The sequence below is a fragment of the Saccopteryx leptura genome, unplaced genomic scaffold (genome assembly GCF_036850995.1).
Source record: "Saccopteryx leptura isolate mSacLep1 unplaced genomic scaffold, mSacLep1_pri_phased_curated manual_scaffold_24, whole genome shotgun sequence".
NCBI classification, from domain to species: Eukaryota; Metazoa; Chordata; class Mammalia; order Chiroptera; family Emballonuridae; genus Saccopteryx; species Saccopteryx leptura.
The window spans coordinates 74,600-99,421 of record NW_027095706.1 but is presented as its reverse complement, the minus strand read 5'-3'; the positions used below and the strand labels follow the sequence as shown (position 1 = coordinate 99,421).

General features: G+C 36.5%; 1 non-coding gene across 1 annotated transcript; it reads right to left on the bottom strand.

Annotated features, from left to right (window-relative positions):
- Positions 1–10,271: 10,271 nt before the first annotated feature.
- Positions 10,272–10,347, bottom strand: TRNAT-CGU (transfer RNA threonine (anticodon CGU)). Its single transcript has one exon. It is a non-coding gene; the product is annotated as a tRNA-Thr (tRNA).
- Between the last annotated feature and the right edge of the window lie 14,475 nt (positions 10,348–24,822).

Genomic DNA, 24,822 nt, shown 5'->3' with positions numbered 1-24,822 from the left:
ATTTTTTGTACATACATATCAACTGTTAAGGTTATGCCATTTTCTTTCCATATTCTTCATGTACCAATTATATTTCTCTATGTATATGTACTCAGGTATATTGCGTGAGTGTACCCAATGTATGCATAGATGTGCATTGCACATAAGCTTACCTCTCTGTTTCAATAGTGTCTGTCATTTGTGGATATTTGTGTACATATGCAAATGAATATTTATTCACTCTTCCAGTAAAAACTCATTGAATTTTTATTATATTCCAGGCACTGTGCTCTGCACTGGTTGCCAATAATGAATGGGACAGACTAACTTTCCATCTTTATGGATATTACACTGTCATGGAGTAGAAAGAGGAAGGAAAAATATACATAAAATATTATAAGTTGTGATCAACACTGAATTTGGTAGTGCAATACCTTTCGTTCCAGTTGTGATTAATCGTGGCATGGTTTAGTATATTAGTTTCTCAGAAGGCAGAGCTGAGACATAAGTCTCAGTTCTTCAGAAATGCGTGATCTCAGCTATAAAACTGAGAAATTTACAAGTGATGCAACAAATATCCTGGGAGGTGTTCTGTGACTTAAAGAACCTAACTTGTAAGTGCTGACCAGGCTCAGATAAATTCTGAAAACCAAAGCTTAGGAGGTTTCTCAGTCTGGACTGTTGCCACGGCACAAAAAAAAGTGCATGTTAGGAAAGGTGTCAATTCGTGCTCAACAATCAGAAATACTGTTTATGCCCCTGACTGTCAAGAGCATATAAAAGTCTTCTGGCTTTGTCAACACAGAAGACTCGATTATTATTTTATTAGTTAATTGCCTCAGGTTTTCTCAAGTAATTTTTTCCCTGAAGAGACAATGGCATGCTTACACCAGAGAGCTCAGTAGTTATAGCATCACACCCAAACAGTAATATCATAGGTTTGGTCCTGTTTAAGGCACATACATAAACAGATTGATGTTTCTGACTGTCTGTCTTTTTCTCCCCAATGCCTCCCTCTAATATTAATAATTAAATAAAACAAAAAATGACAATGGCTATTTTTTTGCTGTTTTTGCAGCTTAAATTGCATAGAGGAATGAATTATGTTTTTCAAAATCTCACCACAAGAGGAAATAGGTAGTAAGTTTGTAAAGTACCATATTTCCCCATGCATAATATGCCTCCCTGTAGAAGATGCACCTTGATTTTTGGGCACAAAATTTGAGAAAATGATAACAACTGTGAAGAAACAGGAAGTGCAAGTAAAAAATACTACAACCACTGTATAAGACGCACCCTGTTTTCATACCCCACATTTTTCAATAAAGATGAGTCTTAAATGAGGGGAAATATGCTATACAGCCACCGAATGTCTCTGTGAACCTTTATTTCTTTCTTATCTTTTTTTTTACAGAGACAGGGAGAGAGTCAGAGAGATGGATAGATAGGGACACACAGACAGAAATGTAAAGAATTTTTTTTATTCTGTGGCAGATCAAAAATCAATCATCGGTTTTTTGTTGTGACACCTTAGTTATTCATTGACTTCGGTCTTATATGTGCCTTGACCAGGGGGCTACAGCTGATCGAGTGACCACTGGCTCGAGTCAGCGACATTGAGCTCAAGCTGGTGAGCTTTGCTCAAACCGCATGATCCCACGCTCAAGCTGGCATTCTTGGAATCTCAAAACTGGGTCCTACGCATTCAAGTCAAATGCTCTAAACACTGCACCATCGCCTGCTCAGGCTGTGAACATTTTTTTCTTTACTTTCTCTGGATTTTATTTAGTATCCTAGTTCTTACTATTGGTGAAAAGTCTGTGTATTTTAAGGTTTTCTTGCCCAAAAATATTTTCATCACTACATTTTTTAATAGGTTTTCTTATATAGATTTATTTCCATTAATTTCAAGGTATTTTGTAAATTGAAAAATGATTTTGAAGGGGGGGTTATTTAGCACTTAATTTTCTTACCTTAAAAAAGGGGTTTTTTGCCCTGGCTGGTTGGCTCAGCGGTAGAGCGTCGGCCTGGCATGCGGGGCACCCGTTTTCAATTCCCGGCCATGGCACATAGGAGAGGCGCCCATTTGCTTCTCCTCCCTCACTTCCTCTCTGTCTTTCACTTTCCCTCCTACAGCCAAAGCTTCATTGGAGCAAAAATAGCCCGGGCACGGGGGATGGCTCCTTGGCCTCTGCCCCAAGCGCTAGGATGGCTCTGGTTGTGGAGGAGCGATGCCCCAGAGGGGCAGAGCATCACCCCCTGGTGGGCAGAGCATCACCCCTGGTGGGCGTGCCGGGTGCATCCCTGTCGGGTGCATGCGGGAGTTTATCTGACTGTCTCTCCCCATTTCCAGCTTCAGAAATATACAAAAAAAAGGATTTTTAGTAAATTTCTATTACTGTTTTCCATATTAAGAGTAATGACAACAAGAAACAAGCTTTATATCATTTCTAAGGTTAGAGGTAGTTGAAACTTGCTTGAAAGAACATACAGGATTATATGTGGTTAATATTTTCGAAGTGCGCATTTCTGCTGCCACCTCGTGTGCACCTTGGGAATTATAGCTCAGATCAATTCACCTGGAAAAATACATCAGTTGTCTGCTGTGCGTTATCTATCAATACGGAATCCAATACTATCCTACAGAAACTTTTATAATATGTAAATATAAGGAATTTGTAGTTACTGTTTGCTAATTCTTTCAACATTAACTGTAGTAAAAAAAAGAGATATACTTGGTATCATTTCAATACTCTGAAGTTTTCTGGAACTTGCTCCATAGCACATACAATAATAGTCTCTGTTCCATGTGCTTCTCTTATGGCACCACGTGTGCATCTTGTAAATCAAGCCGCAGTACAGGTCCAAAAGAAAACTTTGGTAGAAAAGATTGTCTATAAATAGTGATTCCAATATGCCATTTTTTTTACACTTAGTGCTTTGTTTTCTGAAAACCTATCGGTTCATCTTGCTTTTCTTCTTTTTTTCCAGCCATGCTTTTATATAGCATTTTAAAGTGTCCATCAAATACCAGGCACTGTGCTAGGAACTCCTGTCCCTGCACACAATGACTTCCCATTCTACTCTTTGAACTACTGTCTTTTTAACTTCTTTATATAAATCTACTTCGTGTATTTTAACATGGAATGTGCTTTGATATGACAAGTATGTTGAATTTCAACAGCTTTTTTATTATAAAAAAGTATTCTTATTGCAGAAGAGCAAGAAAAATTATCCCAAAAACAACAACAACAAATTTTCATACAGACATTACTACTGTTAATATTAGGATATTTTCTTTCTATATTCTTTGTGTACCTCTTATATTTCTATATGTATATATACTCAGGTACATTGGGTTTGTGTACATTTGTGTACATAGATGTGCATTGCACATGAGCATATCTCTGTTTGTCCAAAGTGTCTGTCATTTGTGGATACCAGTGTATGTATGCCAATGACTATTTATTCATTCATTTATTCAAGAAACACTTATTGTATTTCAATTATGTGCCAGGCACTGTGCTCGACACTGATTGCCTATAGTGAATGAGACAGACTCACTTTCTGTCTTTATGAATACAACACTGTCATGGGGTGACAGAAAGAACAAAATATACATAAATAAAATAATTGTAAATTTATCAAGAACTGAATTTGTTAGTGCAATATCTTTGGTGTCAGTTATGATTTATTGTGGCCAGGTTCAGTATATCAGTTTCTCAGAAGGCAGAGGTAAGAAATAAGTCACAGTTTTTCAGCAATGCGTGTTCTCAGGTATAAAACTGAGAAAATATAGAAGTTATGAAACAAAGATTCTGAGAGCTATTCTGTGAGCAAAGGAACCTAGCACTTATGTGGTTACCGATGCTCAAATAAATTCTGATGTCCAAAACTTAGGAGGACTCTCAGTCTGGACTGCTGTCACAGAACAAGAGAAAGTACATGTTACAAAAAAAAGGTTATTTTGTGTGAAGCAATTAGAAATAGGCATAATGCCCCTGAATTTCAAGAGCACAGAAAAGTCATCTGGTGCTGTCACCACAGCAGACTAAATTATCATTTAATTTTTTAATTACCTCTGCTTTTCTCTAGTAAATTTCATCCCCAAAAGAGAATGGCTTGCTCTCACCAGAGAGCTCCATAGTTAAAGCATCGCACTCATATGCAAATGTCATAGGTTTGGTCCTGGGTCAAGGCAAATATAAAAAAAGATTGCTGTTTCTGACTATCTGTCTGTCTTTTTCCTTCTTTATCCTGCCTCTAACATGAATAAATAAATAAAAGAAAAAAATGACAATGGCTTTTTTCTTGTGTTTTTGCAGCTTAAATTGCATAGAAGAATGAATTACGTTTTTCAAAATCTCACCCCAAGAGGAAATAAATGGTAAATTTTTAAAGTACCATATTTCCCCATGTAAAAGAAGCTCCCTGTATAAGACACACCTTAATTTTGGGGCACGTATTTCGAGAAAATCATAACAAATGCAAATGAATGGAAAATGTAAGTAAAAAATATTACAACCACTGTACAATACAAACCCAGTATTCTAACTCCACATTTTCAAAAAATATGAGTCTTATCCATGGGGAAATATGGTATACATGTGCCAAAAGTCTCTGTGAACATTTCTTTTTTTCTTTTTTTTTTTTACAGAGACAGGGAGAGAGTCAGAGAGAGGGATAGATAAAGACAGACAGACAGAAATGGAGAGAGTTTATATTATGTGCCAGGTCCCAAATTAATCATCAGTTTTTGTTGTGACCCTTTACGTGTTCATTGACTCCTGTCTCACATGTGACTTGACCAGGAGGATACAGCTGATCAAGTGACCGATTGCTTGTGCCAGCAACCTTGGGCTCAAGCTGGTGAGCTTTGTCAAACCACATAAGCACACACTCAAGCTGGGTCCCTTGGGGCTCAAACCGGGGTCCTCCTCATTCCAGTCAAATGCTCTTACCACTGCGCCATCAACTGCTCAGGCTGTGAACATTTTTTTCTTTTATTTTTCTAGATTTTATTTAGTATCGCGGTTCTTAGTATGGGTGGAAAGGCTGTGTATTTTAAGGTTTTATTGCCCTAAAATATATTCTTTACTACCTTTTTCCATAGTTTTCCTTATGTAGTTTTTATTTCCATTAATTTTAAGGTACTTTGCAACTGAAATTGTAGTTTTGAGGGGAGTGTTATTTAGAAGTGATTTTCCGTACCTTCAAAAAAGGGATTTTTAGTTAATTTCTATTACTGTTTACTATATTAAATGTAATGACAACAAAAAACATGCTTTGTATCATTTCTAAGGTTAGAGGTAGTTGAAACTTGCTTGAAAGAACATACAGGATAATCTGTGGTAAATGTTTTCCAAGTGCGGTTCCTTGATGCCACCTCGTGTGCACCTTTTGAATAACAGCTCATATAAATTCTCCTGGAAATATGCATCCGTTGGGTGTTGTATGTTATCTATCAATGTTTAAATGAAGGCTATCTAAAAGGAGCTTTTATAACTTGTAAATATAAGGAATTTCTAGTTACTGCTTCCTACTTCTTTCAATGTTAAGTGCAGTTATAGAAAGAGATATACTTGTTATCATTTCAATCCTCTGAATTTGGCTGGAATTTGCTTCATGGCACATATACTAATGTTATCTGTTACATGTGCTTCTCTGCTGCCACCTCGAGTGTATCCTGGAAATCATGCCTCAGTAAAGATCAAAAGAAATAGTTTGTTAGAGAGCATTGCTATAAACATTGATTCCAATTTGCCATTTCTGTCAAGTTTTTGTGTATCCTTAGTGGTTTTTTTCTGAAAATCTCTCTGTTCATCTTGTTTTTCTTCTTTCCTTCCAAACATGATTTCATAAAGCCTTTGAAAGTTCGCAACTTATACCAGGCACTGTGATAGAAACTCATGTCCCTGCACTCAATGTCTTCCCATTCTACTCTTTTAACTTCTGTCTTTTGAAATTCTTTTATATAGATCTACTTCCTGTTTTGTAAAAGAGCATTTGCTTTGATTTGACTAGTATGTTGAATTTTAACAGCTATTTACTATAAAATAGGTATTCTTATTGCAGAAGTGCAAGAAAAAAGATCTCAAAAACAACAACAAAAAATTTTCATAGACACATGTGTACTGTTAATATTAGGACATTTTCTTTTCATATTCCTTGTGTGCTTATTTTATTTCTCTATGTATATATGCTGAGGTACATTGGGTGTGTGTACATCTCTGTGCATAGATGTGCATTGCCCATGAGCATATCTCTGTGTCCCTAGTGTCTGTCATTTGTGGATATCTGTGTATGTATGCAAATGACTGTTTGTTCATTCATTTAGGAAATGCTTATTGTAGTTCTATTATGTGCCAGGGACTGTGCTTGACACTGGGTGCCATTCGTGAATGAGACATTCTCACTTTCTGTCTTTATGAATACGACACTTATACTACCACTTTATAAGATTCACCCAGGTTTCAAACCCCACGTTTTTAAAAATGATGAGTTTTATACATAGAAAAATATGGATAGAAACTCCACATGTCTCTGTGAACATTTCTTTCTTTCCTTTTCTTCTTTTTTCCAGAGTCATAGAGAGAGTGAGAGAGAGGGATAGATAGGGACAGACAGACAAGAAAGGAGAAAATTTTTTATTATGTGCCAGGTCACAGATCAATCATCATTTTTTCATAAGGACACCTTAGTTGTTCTTTGACTGTTCTCTCATATGTGCCTTGACCAGGGGGCTACAGCTGACCGAGTGACCCCTTGCTCGAGCAAGCAATATTAGGATCAAGCTGTTGAGTTTTGAAAATGAGATGAGCCCACGCTAAACCTGGCGAATTTGGGATTTCAAATCTGGGTACTACGCATTCCACTCAAATGCTCTATGCACTGCATCACTGCCTTGTAAATCTGTGAACATTTTTTTCTTTTACATTCTCTGGATTTTATTTAGTATCCTGGTCCTTAGTATGGGTGGAAGGCTTCCCTGACTCATCCTCGTGTGCATCTTTGGAATAACATCTTAGATGAGATCACCTGGAAAAATACTTCAGTTTGTGTTGTGCGTTATCAATCAATATTGAATCCAAAACTATCTAAAAGAAACTTATATAACTTGTAAATATAAGAAAATTCTAGTTACCGCTTGCTAGTTCTTTCAATGTTAATTGTAGTGAAAGCAAGAGATATAATTGGTATCATTTCAATCCTCTGAAGTTGGCTGGAACTTGCTTCATAGCACATACAATAATGGTCTCTGTTACATGTGCTTCTCTGCTGACACTTCTTGTGCATCTTGAGAATCACACCTCATTACTGGTGCAAAAAAATATTTTGTTTGACAGCATTGTCTATAAACTTTGATTCTAATTTTCTGTTTTTGTAAAGATTTTATGTATCCTTAGGGGTTTGTTTTCTGAAAATGTCTCGGTTCATCTTGTTTTTTTCCTTTCTTTATAACCATGCTTTCATAGAGCCTTTGAAAGTGCCCATCATATACCAGGCACTGTGCTAAGAACTCATGTACGTGCACTCAATGAATTCTATTTCTACGCTTTTAACTTATGTCTTTTTAACTTATTTTTATCTACATTTTCTGAAGCTGGAAAGGAGAGAGACAGTCAGACAGATTCCTGCATGCACCCGACCAAGATGCACTCAGCATGCCCACCAGGGGGCGAAGCTCTGCCACCAGGGGAGGATTCTCTGCACCCCTGGGTCATAGCCCTGTTGTGACCAGAGCCACTGAAGCTCCCTGGTTTTCTTTGCTCCAATGGTGCCATGGTTGCGGGAGGGGAAGGGAGAGACAGAGAGGAAGGAGAGTGGGAGAGGTGCAGAAGCAGATAGGCGCTTCTTCTGTATGACCTGGCCGGGCATTGAATCCTGGAATTCTGAACGCGAGGCTGATGCTCTACCACTGAACCAACCAGCGAGGGCTTAACTTCTTTTATATACACATACTTTGTGTATTGTAAAGTAAGATGTGCTTTGATTTGACATGTATGTTCAATTTAAAATGCTTCATTATTATAAAAAATGTATTCTTATTGCAGAAGTGCAAGTAAAATGATCTGAGTAACAACAACAACAAATATTTAACTCTGGTTTTTTCCAGAAAAAATTTTTCCCAAAAGATAATGGCTTGCTCTCATCAGAGAGCTCAGTAGTGAAAGCATCACACCCATACACTAATGTCATAGGTTTGTTCCTGGGTCAAGGAACATACAGAAACAGATTGATGTTTCTGACTATCTCTCTGTCTTTTTCCCTTTTTATCCTGCCTTTACCATGAATAAATAAATAAAAGAAAAAAAGACAATGGCTTCTTTGTTGTTGTTTTTGCAGCTAAAATTGCATAGAAGAATGAATTATGTTTTTCAAAATCTCACCCAAAGGGGAAATAAATGGTAAAGTTGTAAAGTACAATATTTCCCCATGTATAAGAATCCTCCCTGTATAAGATGCACCTTAATTTTGGGTCACAAATTTTGAACAAATGCGAATAAATGAAAAATGCAAGTAAAAAATACTCAACCAGTTTATAAGGCGCACCTAGTTTTCTAACCCCACATTTTTCAAAAAAGATGAGTCTTATACATTGGGAAATATGGTATACACCCTCCAATTGACTCTGTGAACATTTCTTTTTTCTTTTTCTTTTTTTTACAAAGATAGGGAGACAACCAGAGTGAGGGATACATAGGGACAGACAGAAAGAAATGGAGAATATTTTTATTATATGCCAGGACACAGATCAATCATCAGTTTTTTGTTGTGACACCTTACGTGTTCATTGACTCCTGTCTCATGTGTGACTTGTCCAGGGGGCTACAAGTGATCAAGTGACCGATTGCTTGAGTCAGTGACCATGGCTTAAGCTGGTGAGCTTTGCTCAAATCATATGAGCCCACGGTCAAGCTGGTGCCTTTGTATCTCAAACCTGGGTTCCCCGCATTCCAGTCGAATGCTCTAACCACTGGCCATTGCCTGCTCAGGCTGTGAATATTTTTTTCTTTTACTATCTCTGGATTTTATTTAGTATCCTGGTTCTTAATATGGGTGGAAAGGCTAAGTATATTAATGTTTTCTTGCCCTAAAATTTATTAATCACTACCTTTTTCCACAAGTTTCCTTTTGTAGTTTATATTTCCATTAATTTATAGTGTTTTACAACTTGAATTATGATTTTGAGGGGGATGTTTTCTAGGAGTGAATCTCCATACCTTCAAAAAAAGTGATTTTTAATTATTTTCTATTACTGTTTACTATAATAAGTGTAATGACAACAAGAAACATGCTTTATATCATTTCTAAGGTTAGGTGTAGTTGAAACTTGCTTGAAAGAACATACAGGATTATCTGTTGTAAATGTTTTCCAAGTGTGCTTCCCTGGTACCACCTTGTGTGCACCTCGGGAATAACAGCTCAGATCAGTTCACCTAGAAAAATACATCAGTTGGCAGTTATGCATTATCTATCAATGTTGAATCCAAGTCTATCTAAAAGAAACTTTTAAAACTTGTAAATATAAAATATTTCTAGTTAGTGCTTGCTACTTCTTTCAATGTTAATTGTAGTGAAAGCAAGAGATATACTTGGTATCATTTCAATTCTCCGAAGTTGGCTGGAACTTGCTCTATAGCACATACAATAATGGTCTCTGTAACATGTGTTTCTCTGATGTTAATTCGTGTTCATTTTGAAAATCATGTCTCAGTACAGTTCCAAAGGAATAGTTGGGTAGAGAACATTGACTATAAAATTGATTCCAATTTATCTTTTCTTTAAAGATTTTATATATCTTAGTGGTTTGTTTTCTGAAAATCTCTTGGTTCATCTTGTTTTTCCCTTTCTTCCAGCCATACTTTCATAAAGCCTTTGAAAGTGCCCATCATATACCAGGCACTGTGCTAGGAACTCATGTCTTTGCACTCAATGACTTCCATTTCTACGCTGTTATCTTCTCTTTTAACTTCTTTTTTTTGTATTTTTCTGAAGCTAGAAACAGGGAGAGACAGTCAGACAGACTCCCACATGCGCCTGACCGAGATCCACTCGGTACGCCCACCAATGTTGACGCTCTGCCTACCAGGTTTTGATGCTCTGCACCCCCGGGTCATCGCCCTGTTGCGACCAAAGCCACTCTAGTGCCTCGGGAAGAAGGCAAGGATACATCCCTAGTGCCCAGGCCATCTGTGCTCCAAGGGTGCCTTGGCTGCGGGAGGGAAAGTGAGAGACAGAGAGGAAGGAGAGTGGGAGGGGTGGAGAAGCAGATGGGCGCTTCTCCTGTGTACCCTGGCCAGGAATCAAACCCGGGACTTCTGCACACGAGGCCGACGCTCTACCACTAAGCCAACCAGCCAAGGCTTAACTTCTTTTACATGTTTCTACTTCGTGTATTGTAAAATAGGATGTGCTTTGATTTGACAAGTATGTTGAATTTTAATTACTTTTTCATTATATAAAATGTATTCTTATTGCTGCAGTGCATGAAAAATGATCTGAAAAGCAACCACAATGTATTTTCATACAGAAATAACTATAGTTAATATTAGGACATTTTCTTTCCAAATTCTTTGTTTACCTATTTTATTTCTTTATGTGTATATACTCAGGTACATCGGGTGTGTGTACATCTGTGTGCATAGATGTGCAATGCACATGAGCATATCTCTGTGTCCACAGTGTCTGCTATTTTTGGATATCTGTGTATGTATGCAAATGACTATATATTCATTCATTCAGAAACATTTATTTTATTTCTATTATGTGTCAGGCACTGTGCTTGACATTGGTTGCCTATAATGAATGAGTCAGACTAATTTTCTGTCTTTATGAATACTACACTACCATGGCATAGAAAGAAAAAATATATATATACAGTAATAAAATAATCGTAAATTAAACGAGCACTGAATTTGGTAGTGCAATATCTTTGGTGTTAATTATAACTTATTGAGGAAAGTTTTAGTATATCAGTTTCTCAGAAGGCAGAGCTCAGACATAAGTCTTGGTTGTACAGCAATGCATGTTCACAGATGTAAAACTGAGAACATATAGAAGTTATGAAACAAAGACCCTGGGAGGTGTTCTGTGAACAAAAGAACCCTGCTTGTATGTGGTGACCAATGCTCAGATAAATCCTGATGTCCAAGACTTAGGAGGTCTTTCAGTCTGGACTGCTGCCATGGCAAAAGAGAAAGTGCATGTTAGCAAAGGGGTCATTTTGTGCTAAAAAATTAGAAATAGTGATTATGCACTGGAATTTAAAGAGCAAAGAAAAGTCTTCTGGTGTTGTTACACAGCAGATTAGATAATCATTTTATTTTTAATTACCTATGATTTTTTCTAGAAAAATTCTTCCCCAAAAAACAATGGCTTGTCTCACAGGAAAGTTCAGTAGTAAAAGCATCACACTCATATGCTAATGTCATAGGTTTGCTCCTGGGTCAAGGCACATACAGAAACAAATTGATGTTTCTGACTATCTATCTGTATTTTCCCCAGTTTATCCTGCATCTAACATGAATAAATAAATAAAAGAAAAAATGACAATGGCTTTTTTGTTGTTTTCTTTGCAGCTTAGACTGCATAGAATAATGAATTATGTATTTCACAATTTCACCCCAAGAGAAAATAAATGGTAAGGTCTTAAAGTCTCATATTTCCCCATGTATAAGAAGCCTCCTTGTATAAGACACAACTTAATTTTGGGGCACAAATTTTGAGAACATGATAACAAATGGGAATAAATGGGAAAAGCAAGTAAAAAATACTACAACCACTGTATAAGACGCACTCAGTTTTCTAACCCCACATTTTTCAGAAAAGATGAGTCTTATACATGGGAAAATATGGTATATACCCTGCAATTGTCTCTGTGAACATTTCTTTTTTTCCTTCTTTTTTTTTACGGAGACAGGGAGAGAGTCAGAGAGAGAGATAGATAGGGACAGACAGACAGAAATGGGCAGAGTTTTAATTATGGGCCATGTCACAGATCAATCATCAGTTTTGCGTTGTGAGCCCTTATGTGTTCACTGACTCCTGTCTCATAAGTGCCTTGACAAGGGGGCTGCAGCTGAAAGAGTGACCGCTAGCTCAAGCCAGCGACCTTGGGCACAAGCTGCTGAGCTTTGCTGAAAGCACATGAGCTCACCCTCAAGCTGGCGCCCTTGGGATCTCAAGCCTGGGTCCTCCGCATTCCAGTCAAATGCGCTAACCATTGTGCAATCGCCTGCTCAGTCTGTGAACATTTTTTTTTACTTTCTCTGGATTTTATTTAGTATCCTGGTTCTTAATATAGGTAGAAAGGCTGTGTATATTAAGGTTTTCTTGCCATAAAATATATTTTTCACTACATTTTTTCAATGTTTCCTTATGTAGTTTTTATTTATAATAATTATGAGGTATTTTGCAACTTGAATTGTGATTTTTAAAAGGGGGGTTATTTAGGAATAATTTCCTTACCGTCAAAAAGGGATTTTAGTTAATTTCTATTACTGTTTACTATATTAAGTGTAATGGCAACAAGAAACATGCTTTATATCATTTCAAATGTTGAAGGTAGCTGAAATTTGCTTGAAGAACATACAGGATTATCTGTGGTAAATGTTTTCCAAGTGTGCTTCCCTGCCTCCACCTCAGATCAGTTCATCTGAAAAACTACATCTCTTGTGTGTTGTGCGTTATCTATCAATGTTGAATCTAAGGCTATCTAAAAGAATCTTTTATAACTTGTAAATATAAATAAATTCTAGTTACAGCTTGCTACTTCTTTCAATGTTAACTGTAGTGAAAGCAAGAGATATACTTGGTATCATTTCAATCCTCTGAAGTTGGCTGGAATTTGCTCCATAGCACATACAATAATGGTCTCTGTTACATGTGCTTCTCTGCTGAAACCTCGTGTGCATCTTGGGAATCACACCTAATTAATGGTGTAAAGGAATATTTTGGTAGACAGTGTTGTCTATAAACTTTGATTCTAATTGGCAGTTTCTGTAAAGATTTTATGTATCCTTAGTTGTTTGTTTTCTGAAATTCTCTAGGTTCATCTTGTTTTTCTCTTTTCCTTCCAGCCATGCTTTCATAAAGCCTTTGAAAGTGCCCATCATATACTAGGCACTGTGCTAGAAACTCATGTACATTCACTCAATGACTTCCATTTCTACGCTTTTAACCTCTGTCTTTTTTAACTTCTTTTTTTTTCTATATTTTTCTGAAGTTGGAAACTAGAGAGACAGTCAGACAGACTCCCGCATGCACCCTACCGAGATCCACTCAGCACGCCCACCAAGGGGCGATGTTCTGCCCACCAGGGGCCAATGCTCTGCAACCCAGGGTCCTAGACCTGTTGTGACCAGAGCCACTCTTGCACCTGGGGCAGAACCAAGGAGCCATCTCCAGCGCCCGGGTTATCTTTGCTTTAAGGGAGACTGCTGCGGGAGGGGAAGGGACAGACAAAATGGAAGGAGTGGGGGAGAGGTGGAGAAGCAGGTGTTCGCTTCTCCTGTGTGCCGTGGCTGGGAATCAAACCCAGGACTTTTGCACGTGAGGCCGACACTCTAGCACTGTGCCAACCAGCCATGGCTTAACTTCTTTTATATACAACTACTTCGTGTATTGTAAAATAGGATGTGCTTTGATTTGAAAAGTATGTTTAATTTTAAAATCTTTCTTATTATAAAAGAGGTATTCTTATTGCAGAATTGCAAGAAAAATGATCTTTAAAAAAACAACAAATTTTCATACACATATATCAACTGTTAATATTATAGCATTTTCTTTTCCTATTCTTTGTGCACTTCTTATATTTCTCTATGTATATATACTCAGGTACATTGGGTTTGTGTACATCTGTGTGCATAGATGTGCATTGCACATGAGCATATCTCTCTGTGTCCACAGTGTCTGTCATGTTTGGATATCTGTGTACGTATGCAAATGATTATTTATTTATTCATTCATTCAAGAAACACTTATGGTATTTCTATTATGTTCCAGGCACTGTCCTCAATGCTGGCTCTTTATAATGAATGAGACAGACTTACTTTCTGTCTTTATAAATACTTCACTGTCATGGGGTAGACAGAAAGAAAAGAAATATACATAAATAAAAAAATCATAAGTTTAAGAAGCACTGAATTTGGTAGTGCAATATTTTTTGTGTCAATTATGATTTACTGTGGCGAGGTTCAGTATATCAGTTCCTCAGAAGGCAGAGCTGAGACATGAGTCTCAGTTTTTCAGCAATGCATGTTACAGGTATAAAACTGAGAAAATATAGAAGTTATGAAACAAAGACCCTGGGAGGTGTTCTGTGAAAAATAGATCCTAACTTTTATGTGGTGGCCAAAGCTCATATAAATTCTGCTGTCCAAAGCATAGGAGGTCTCTCAGTCTGGACTACTGCCAAGGCACAAGAGAAAGTGCATGTTAGGAAAGGGGTCATTTTGTGTTAAGCAAAGATAAATAGTGATTATGCCCCTGAAATCCAAGAGTAAAGAGAATTCTTCAGGTGCTCTCACCACAGCAGATTATATTATCATTTTATATTTTAATTACCTCTGGTTTTCTCTAGTTAATTTTTTCCCAAATTACATTGGCTTTCTCTCACCAGAGAGCTCAGTAGTTAAAGCATCACACCCATACACTAATGTCATAGGTTTGCTCCTGGGTCAAGGCATATACAGAAACAAATTGATGTTTCTGACTCTCTGTCATTCTTTTTCCCCCTTTATGTTGCCTCTAAAATAAATAAATAAATAAATAAATAAATAAATAAATAAATAAATAAAATAAAAAATGACAATGGCTTTTTGTTTTTGTTTTTGCAGCTTAAATTGCATAGAAGAATGAATTATGTTTTTCAAAATCTCACCCCAAGAGGAAATAAATGGTAATGTTGTAAAGTACCATATTTCTCCATGTGTAAGAAGCCTCCCTGTATAATATGCACCTTAAGTTTTGGGCACAAAATGTGAGAAAATGATAACAAATTCCAATAAACTGGAAATGCAGGTAAAATATAGTACAACCACTCTATAAGACACACCCAGTTTTCTAACTCCACATTTTTAAAAAGATATGATTCTCATACATGGGGAAATATGGTATACACACTGCAAATGTCTTTGTGAACATTTCTTTTTTTCTTTTTTTTTTTCTTACAAAAACAGGGAGATAGTCAGAGAGAGGGATAGATAGGGACAGACAGACATAAATGGAGAAAGTTTTTATTATGTGCCAGGACACAGATCAATCATCAGTTTTTCTTTGTGACTTCTTACATAATCATTGACTCCTGTCCCATATGTTCATTGACCAGGGGGCTACAGCTGATCAAGTGACCACTTGCTAGAGCCAGCAACCTTGGACCAATGCTGGTGAGCTTTGCTCAAACAACAGGAGCCCATGCTCAATCTGGTGCCCTTAGGATCTCAAAACTGGGTCCTGCGCATTCCAGTTAAATATTCTAACCCCTGCGTCATTGCCTGTTCAGGCTGTGAACATTTTCTTTTTACTTTTTCTTAATTTTATTTAGTATCGTGTTTCTCAGTATTGGTGGAGAAGCTGTGTATTTTAAGGTTTCCTTGCCCTAAAATATATTCATCACTATATTTTTACATAGGTTTCCTTATGTAGTTTTTATTTCCATTAATTTTAAGGTATTTTGCAACTTGAATTATGATTTTAAGTGAAGGGTTATTTAGGAGTGAATTTCCTGACCTTCAGAAAAGGAATTTTTCATTAATTTCTATTACTATTTACTATATTATGTGTAATGACAACAGGAAACATGCTTTGTTTCATTTCTAATGTTAGAGGTAGTAGAACTTGCTTGAAAGAACATACAGGATTATCTGTGGTGAATGTTTTCCAATTGTGCTTCCTTGCTGCCAACTCGTGTGCACATTGAGAATAACAGATCAGATCAGTTCACCTGGAAAAATACATCAGTTGTGTGTTGTGAATTATCTATCAATGTTGACGGCAAGGCTAACTACAGTTAACTATTATAATTTGTAAATATAAGGAATTACTAGTTACTGCTTGCTCCTTCTTTCAAGGTTCATTGTAGTGAAGCAAGAGATACACTCATTATCATTTCCATCCTATGAATTTGGCTAAACTTGCTCCATACCACATACAATAACGGTCTCTGTGACATATGCGTCCTTACTGACATCTTGTGTGCATCTTGGGAATCACGCCTCAGTACAGGTCCAAAGGAATATTTTGGTAAAGAGCATTCTCTATAAATGTTGATTCCAATTTGCCATTTTTGTCAAGCTTTTGTGTATTTTCAGTGGTTTGTTTTCTGAAAATCTCTCGGTTCATCTTGTTTTTCTTTTTTCGCACCAGCCGTGCTTTCATAAAGCCTTTGAAAGTGCCCATCATATACCGGGCACTGTGCTAGGAATTCATGTGTGTGCACTCAATGATTTCCCATTCTAGTCTCTTAACTTCTGTCTTTTGAACTTCTTTTAAATAAATCAACATCGTGTACTGTAAAATAGAATGTGCTTTGATATGACAAGCATGTTGTATTTTAACATCTTTTTTATTATAAAAAACTATTCTTACAGCAGAAGTGCAAGAAAAAAGATCTCAAAAACAACAACAACAAATTTTCATACAGATATATCTACTGTTAATATTAGAACATTTTCATTCCATATTCTTTGTGTACATATTATATTTCTGTATGTATATATTCTCAGGTACATTGGGTGTGTGTACATCTGTGTGCATAAATGTGCATTGCACATGAGCATATCTCTCTGTGTCAACAATGTCTGTGATTTGTGGATATCTGTGTACATATGCAAATGACTTTATTAGTTCATTCTGAAAACACTTGTTGTATTTGATTAATTGCCAAGGACTGTGCTCGACACTGGTTGCCTATAGTGAATGTGACAGTCTCAATTTCTGTCTTTATAAATACTACATTGTAATGGGGTAGACAGAAAGAGAAAAATATACATAAATAAAATAAACATAAGTTTAACAAGCACTTAATTGGTGGTGCAATATCTTTGGTTTCAGTTATGATTTATTGTGGTGAGGTTCAGTATATCTGTTTCTCAGAAGGCAGAGCTGAGACATAAGTCTCGGTTTTTCAGCAATGTGTGGTCTCGAGTATAAAAAGGAAAAAATATGGAAGTAATGAAACAAAGTCCGTGGGAGGTTTTCTGTGAGCAAAAGAACCTAGCTTCTATGTAGTGACCAATGCTCAGTTAAATTAATGTTGTCCAAAGCTTAGGAGGTCTCTCAGTCTGGATTGCTGCCATGGCACAAGAGAAAGTGCATGATAGGAAAGGGGTCACTTTGTGCTAAACAATAAGAAATACTGATTATGGTCTTGAATTTCAAGAGCAAATTAAAGTCTTCTGATGTTGGCACCAAAACAGCCTATATTATGATTTAAGTTTTTAATTACCTCTGGTTTTCTCTAGTAAATTTTTTCACCAAATGACAATAGCTTGCTCTCTCCAAAGAGCTCAGTAGATAAAGCATCACTTCCAAACGCTTATATCATATGTTTGGCAATGCGACAAGGCACATATACAAAAGATTGATGTTTCTGACTGTCTGTCTGTCTTTTCCCCCTTTATCCTGCCTCTAACATGAAAAAATATATAAAAGAAAAAATGAGAATGGATTTTTGTTGTTGTTTTTGCAACTTAAACTGCATAGAAGAATGAATTATGTTTTACAAAATCTCACCCCAAGAGGGAATAAATGGTAATGTTGTTAAGTACCATATTTCCCCATGTATAAGAAGCTTCCCTGTATAAGACGCACCTTATTTGGGGGCTCAAAGTTTGAGTAAATAATAGTAAATGTGAATAAACAAAAAATGCAAGTAAAAAATTCTACAACAACTGTATAAGACGCACCAAGTTTTCTAACCCCACATTTTTCAAAAAGGATGAGTCTCATTCATGGGAATATATGATATAAACCCAAAAATGTCTCTGTGAACATTCCTTTTTTACTTTTTTTTTTCAGAGACAGGGAGAATGTCAGAGAGAGGGATAGATAGGGACAGACGGACACAGAGAGAATTCTTATTATGTGCCAGGTCACAGATCAATCATCAGTTTTTCGTTGTGACCCCATATTTGTTCATTGACTCCTGTCTCATATGTGCCTTGATCAGGGGGCTATATCTCATAGAGTGACTGCTTGCTCTAGACAGAGACCTTGGGCTCAAGATGGTGAGCTTTGCTCAAACCACATGAGCCTATGCTCAAGATGGCAACCTTGGGATCTTAAACCTGAGTCCACCACATTCCAGTCAATTGCTCTAACCACTGCACCATCGCCTGCTCACGCTGTGAACATTTTTCTTTTACGTTCTCTGGATTTTATTTAGTATCCTGGTTTATTTAGTATGGGGTGAAAGGCTCTGTGTTTTAAGGTTTTCTTGCCCTAAAATAGTTTCATAACTACATTTTTCTATAGGTTTCCTTATGTAATTTTTATATCTGTTTATATTAAGGTATTTTGTAACTTGAGTTGTGATTTTGAGCGGAAAGGGGTTATTTAGGAGTTTATTTCCTTACCTTCAAAATAGGGATTTTTAGTTAATTTGTATTACCGTTTACTATATTAAGTGTGAGGACAACAAAAAACATGCTTTATATCATTTCTAAGGTTAGAGGTAGTTGAAACTTGCTTGAAAGAACATACAGGATTATCTGTGGTAAATGTTTTCCAAGTGTGCTTCTTGCTGCCACCTCGTGTGCACTTTGGTAATAACAGATCAGATCAGTTCATCTGGATAAATATATCAGTTGGTTGTTGTGAATTATCTATCAATAATGAATCCAAGGCTATCTATAAGAAAGTTTTATAACTTGTAAAAATAACGAATTTCTACTGACAGCTACTACTTCATTCAATGTTAATTTTCATGAAAGAAAGATGTATTCTTGGTATCTTTTCAATCCTCTCATTTTGGATGGAAATTCTTCAATAGGATATACAATAATGGTCTCTGTTACATGTCCTTCCCGGCTGCCACCTCGTGTGCACTTTGGAAATAACAGCTCAGATCAGTTCACCTGGAAAAATACATCAGTTCTGTGTAGTGAATTATCTATCAATGTTGAAGGCAAGGCTAACTAAAGTAAACCATTATAACTTGGAAATATAAGAAATTACTAGATACTGCTTGCTTTTTTCAACATTCATTTTAGTGAAAGCAAGAGATACACTCATTATCATTTCCATCCTATGAAGTTGGCTGGAACTTGCTCCATAGCACATAAAATAATGGTCTCTGTTACATGTGCTTCCCTGCTGACATCTCGTGTGCATCTTGGGAATCACGCCTCAGTACAGGTCCAAAGGAATATTTTGTTAGAGAGCATTCTCTATAAACGTTGATTCCAATTTGCCATTCTGTCAAGTTTTTGTGTATTTTTAGTGGTTTGTTTTCTGAAAATCTCTTGGTTCATCTTGTTTTTCTTTTTTCCTTCCAGCCATGCTTTCATAAAGCCTTTGAAAGTGCCCATCATATACCAGGCAGGGTTCTAGGAACTCATGTCCCTGCACTCAATTACTTCCCATTCAACTCTTTTAAATTTTGTCTTTTGAACTTCCTTTATATAAATCTACTTCGTGTATTGTAAAATAAGTTGTGCTTTGATTTGACAAATATGTTGAATTTTAACAGCTTTTTTATTTTAAAAAATATATTCTTATTGCAGAAGTCAAGGAAAATGATCTCAAAAGCAACAACAACAAATTTTCATACAGATATATCTACTGTTAATATAAAGACATTTTCTTTCCATATTCTTTGTGTACCTATTATATTTCTTTATGTATATATAGTCAGCTATATTGGGTGTGTGTACATCTGTGTGCATAGATGTGCATCGCACGTGAGCATATCTCTGTGTTTACAGTGTCTGTCATTTGTGGATATCTGTGTACATATGCAAATTATTATTTATTAATTCATTTGGGAAACACATATTTTATTTCAATTATGAGCCAGGCAGTGTGCTCAACACTTGTTGCCTATAGTGAATGAGACAGACTCACTTTCTGTCTTTATGAATACTACACTCTCATTGGGTAGACAGAAAGAAAAAAATATACATAAAGAAAATAATCATAAGTTTAATAAGCACTGAATTTGGTAGTGCAATATTTTTGGTGTCAGTTATCATTTATTGTGGTGAGGTTCAGTATATCAGTTTCTTAGAAGGCTGAGCTGAGTCATAGGTCTCAGTTTTTTAGCAATGCATGTTCACAGATGTAAAACTGAGAACATATAGAAGTTATGAAACAAAGACACTGGGAGGTGTTCTGTGAACAAAAGAACCCAGCTTGAATGTGGTGACCAATGCTCAGATAAATTCTGATGTCCAAGGCTTAGGAGATCTTTCATTCTGGACTGCTGCCATGGCACAAGAGAAAGTGCATGTTAGGAAAGTTTTCACTTTGTGCTAAAGAATTAGAAATAGTGATTATTCACCTGAATTTAAAGAGCAAAGGAAAGTCTTCTGGTGTTGTCACCACAGCAAACTAGATAATCATTTTATTTTTAATTACCTATGATTTTTTCCTGAAAAATTTTTCCTCAAAAGACAATGGCTTGTTCTAACCAGAAAGCTCAGTACTGAAAGCATCACACCCATACGCTAATGTCATAGATTTGCTCCTGGGTCAAGGCACATACAGTAACAGATTGATGTTTATGACTATCTGTCTGTATTTTCCCCACTTTATCTTGCATCTAACATGAATAAATAAATAAAAGAAATAATGACAATGGCTTTTTTGTTGTTATTTTTGCAGCTTAAACTGCATAGAATAATGAATTATATTTTTCAAAATCTCACCCCCAAAAAAATAAATGGTAAAGTCTTAAAGTCCCATATTTCCCCATGTATAAGAAGCCTCCTTGTATAAGACACAACTTAATTTTGGGGCACAAATTTTGAGAAAATAATAACAAATGTGAATAAATGGGAAATGCAAGTATAAAATACTACAACCACTGTATAAGACGCACTCAGTTTTCTAACCTCACAGTTTTCAAAAAAGATGAGTCTTATACATGGGAAAATATGGTATACACCCTCCAAATGTCTCTGTGAACATTTCCTTTTTTCCTTTTTTTTTTTTTTTTTTTTACGGAGACAGGGAGAGTCAGAGAGAGAGATAGATAGGGACAGACAGACAGAAATGGGCAGAGTTTTAATTATGGGCCATGTCACAGATTAATCATCAGTTTTTTATTGTGAGCGTTAGGTGTTCACTGACTCCTGTCTCATATTTGCCTTGACAAGGGGGATAGAGCTGAACAAATTACCGCTAGCTCGAACCAGCGACCTTGGGCACAAGCTGCTGAGCTTTGCTCAAACCACATGAGCCCACCCTCAAGCTGTCTCCCTTGGGATCTCAAGCCAGTTTCCTCCGCTTTCCAGTCAAATGCTCTAACCACTGCACATTCACCTGCTCAGTCTGTGAACTTTTTTTTACTTTCTCTGGATTTTATTTAGTATCCTGGTTCTGAATATAGGTAGAAAGGTGGTGTATATTGAGGTTTTCTTGCCATAAAATATATTCATCACTACATTTTTTCAATTGGTTTTATTATGTAGTGTTTATTTCCAATAATTTTGAGGTATTTTGCAACTTGAATTGTGATTTTTAGCGGGGGGGTTAATTAGGAATAATTTTCTTATCATCAAAAAAGGGATTTTTAGTTAATTTCTATTACTGTTTACTATATTAAGTAAAATGACAACAAGAAACATTCTTTTTATCATTTCTAAGGTTAGAGGTAGTGGAAATTTGCTTGAAAGAACATACAGCATTATCTGTGGTAAATGTTTTCCAAGTACACTTACCTGCCTCCACCTCGTGTGCACCTTTGGAATAACAGCTCAGATCAGTTCACCTGGAAAAATACATCTGTTGGGTGTTGTGCATTATCTATCAATGCTGAATCCAAGGCTATATAAAAAAAACTTTTATAACTTGTAAATATAAGTAAATTCTAGTTACTGCTTGCTACTTCTTTCAATGTTAATTGTAGTGAAAGCAAGAGATATACTTGGTATCATTTCAATCCTCTGAAGTTGGCTGGAACTTGCTCAATAGCACATACGGTAATGGTCTCTTTTTCATGTACTTCTATGCTGCTACCTCGTGTGCATCTTGGGAATCACACCTCATTAATGATGTAAAGGAATATTTTGGTAGATAGCATTGTCTATTATCTTTAATTCTAATTTGCAGTTTCTGTAAAGATTTTCTGTATCCTTAGTGGTTTGTTTTCTGAAAATCTCTCGGTTCATCATATTTTTCTCTTTTTCTTCCAACCATGCTTTCATAAAGCCTTTGAAAGTGCCCATCATATACTAGGGACTCTGCTAGGAACTCATGTATATTCATTCAATGACTTCCATTTCTACGCGTTTAACTTCTGTCTTTTTAACTTCTTTTTTTTCTGTATTTTTCTGAAGCTGGAAACTAGAGAGACAGTCAGACATACTCGCGCATGCACCCGACAGTGATACACTCGGCACGCCCACCAGGGGGTGATGTTCTGCCCACCAGGGGCTGATGCTCTGCAACCCCAGGTCGTAGACCTGTTGCGACCAGAGCCACTCTTGCACCTGGGGCAAAAGCCAAGGAGCCATCTCCAATGCCCGGGTTATCTTTGCTTTAATGGAGACTCTGCTGTGGGAGGGGAAGTGAGAGACTGAGAGGAAGGAGAGGGGTAGAGGTGGAGAAGCAGGTGGTCGCTTCTCCCGTATGCCATGCCCGGGAATCAAACCCGGGACGTCTGGACGCTAAGCCAACTCTCTACCAGTATGCCAACCAGCCAGGCCTTAACTTCTTTTATATACATCAACTTCGTGTACTGTAAAATAGGATGCACTTTGATTTGAAAAGTATATTAAATTTCAACATGTTTTTTATTATAAAATATGTATTTTTATTGCAGAACTGCAAGAAAAATTATCTCTAAAACAATAACAATAAATTTTCATACAGATATATCAACTGTTAATATTATGCCATTTTCTATTCCTATTCTTTGTGTACTTCTTATATTTCTCTATGTATATATACTCAGGTACATTGGGTTTGTGTACATCTGTGTGCATAGATGTGCATTGCACATAAGCATATCTCTCTGTGTCCACAGTGTCTGTAATTTCTGGATATCTGTGTATGTATGCAAATGATTATTTATTCATTTATTCATTCAAGAAACACTTATTGTATTTCTATTATGTGCAATGCACTGTGCTCAAAACTGGCTGTCTATAGGTAATGAGACAGACAAACTTTCTGACTTTATGAATACTACACTGTCATGGAGTAGACAGAAAGAAAAGAAATATACATAAATAAAAAAATCGTCATTTTAAGAATCACTGAATTTGGTAGTGCAATATTTTTGGTGTCAATTATGATTTACTGTGGTGAGGTTCAGTATATCATTTTCTCAGAAGGCAGAGCTGAGACATAAGTCTCAGTTTTTCAGCAATGCATGTTCTCAGGTATTAAACTGAAAAATTATAGAAGTTATGAAACAAAGACCCTGGGATGTGTTCTGTGAGCAATAGATCCTAGCTTTTAGGTGGTGGACAAAGCTCAGATGAATTTTGATGTCCAAAGTATAGGAGGTCTCTCAGTCTGGACTACTGCCAAGGCACAAGAGAAAGTGCATGTTAGGAAAGGGCTCAGTTTGTGCTAAGCAAATAGAAATAGTGATTATGCCCCTGAAATCAAAGACTAGAGAGAATTCTTCAGGTGCTCTCACCACAGCAGATTAGATCATCATTTTATTTCTTAATTTCGCTGTTTTTTTCTAGAAAATTTTCTCCCCAAAAGACAATGGCTTGCTCTCAACAGAGAGCTCAGTAGTTAAAGCATCACACCCATACACTAATGTCATAGGTTTGCTCCTGTGTCAAGGCATATACAGAAACAGATTGATGTTTCAGTCTATCTGTCTGTCTTTTTCCCCCTTTATCTTGCCTCTAAAATAAATAAACAAATAAAAGAAAAAATGACAATGGCTTTTTTTGTTGTTGCTTTTGCAACTTAAATTGTATAGAAGAATGAATTATGTTTTTCAAAATCTCACACCAAGAGAAAATAAATGATAAGGTTTTAATGTACCATATTTACCCATGTATAAGAAGCCTCCCTGTATAAGACCCATCTTAATTTTGGGTCACAAATTGTAAGAAAATGATAACAAATGCCAATAAATGGAAAATGCAAGTAAAAAATAACTACAACCACTGTATCAGACGCACCAAGTTTTCTTACCCCAAATTTTTGAAAAGATATGAGTCTTATACATGGGGAAATATGGTATACACTCTCCAAATGTATCTGTGAACATTTTGTTTTTCTTTTTCTTTTTTTTTACAGTGACAGGGAGAGAGTCAGAGAGAGGGTTAGATAGGGACAGACAGACAGAAATGTAGAAAGTGTTTATTATGTGCCAGGACACAGATCAATCATCAGTTTTTTGTTGAGACCCCTTACATGTTCATTGACTCCTGTCTCATATGTGACTTGACCTGGGGGCTACAACTGATCGAGTGACCAATTACTTGAGCCATTGACCTTGCGCTTCATCTGGTGAGTTTGCTCAGATCATATGAGCCCATGGTAAAGCTGGCGCCCTTGGGATCTCAAACCTGGGTCCTCCACATTCCAGTCAATGCACTAACCACTGCGCTATCACCTGCTCATGCTGTGAACATTTTTTTTTATACTTTCTCTGGATTTTATTTAGTATTCTGGTTCTTAATATAAGAGGAAAGGCTGTGTATTTTA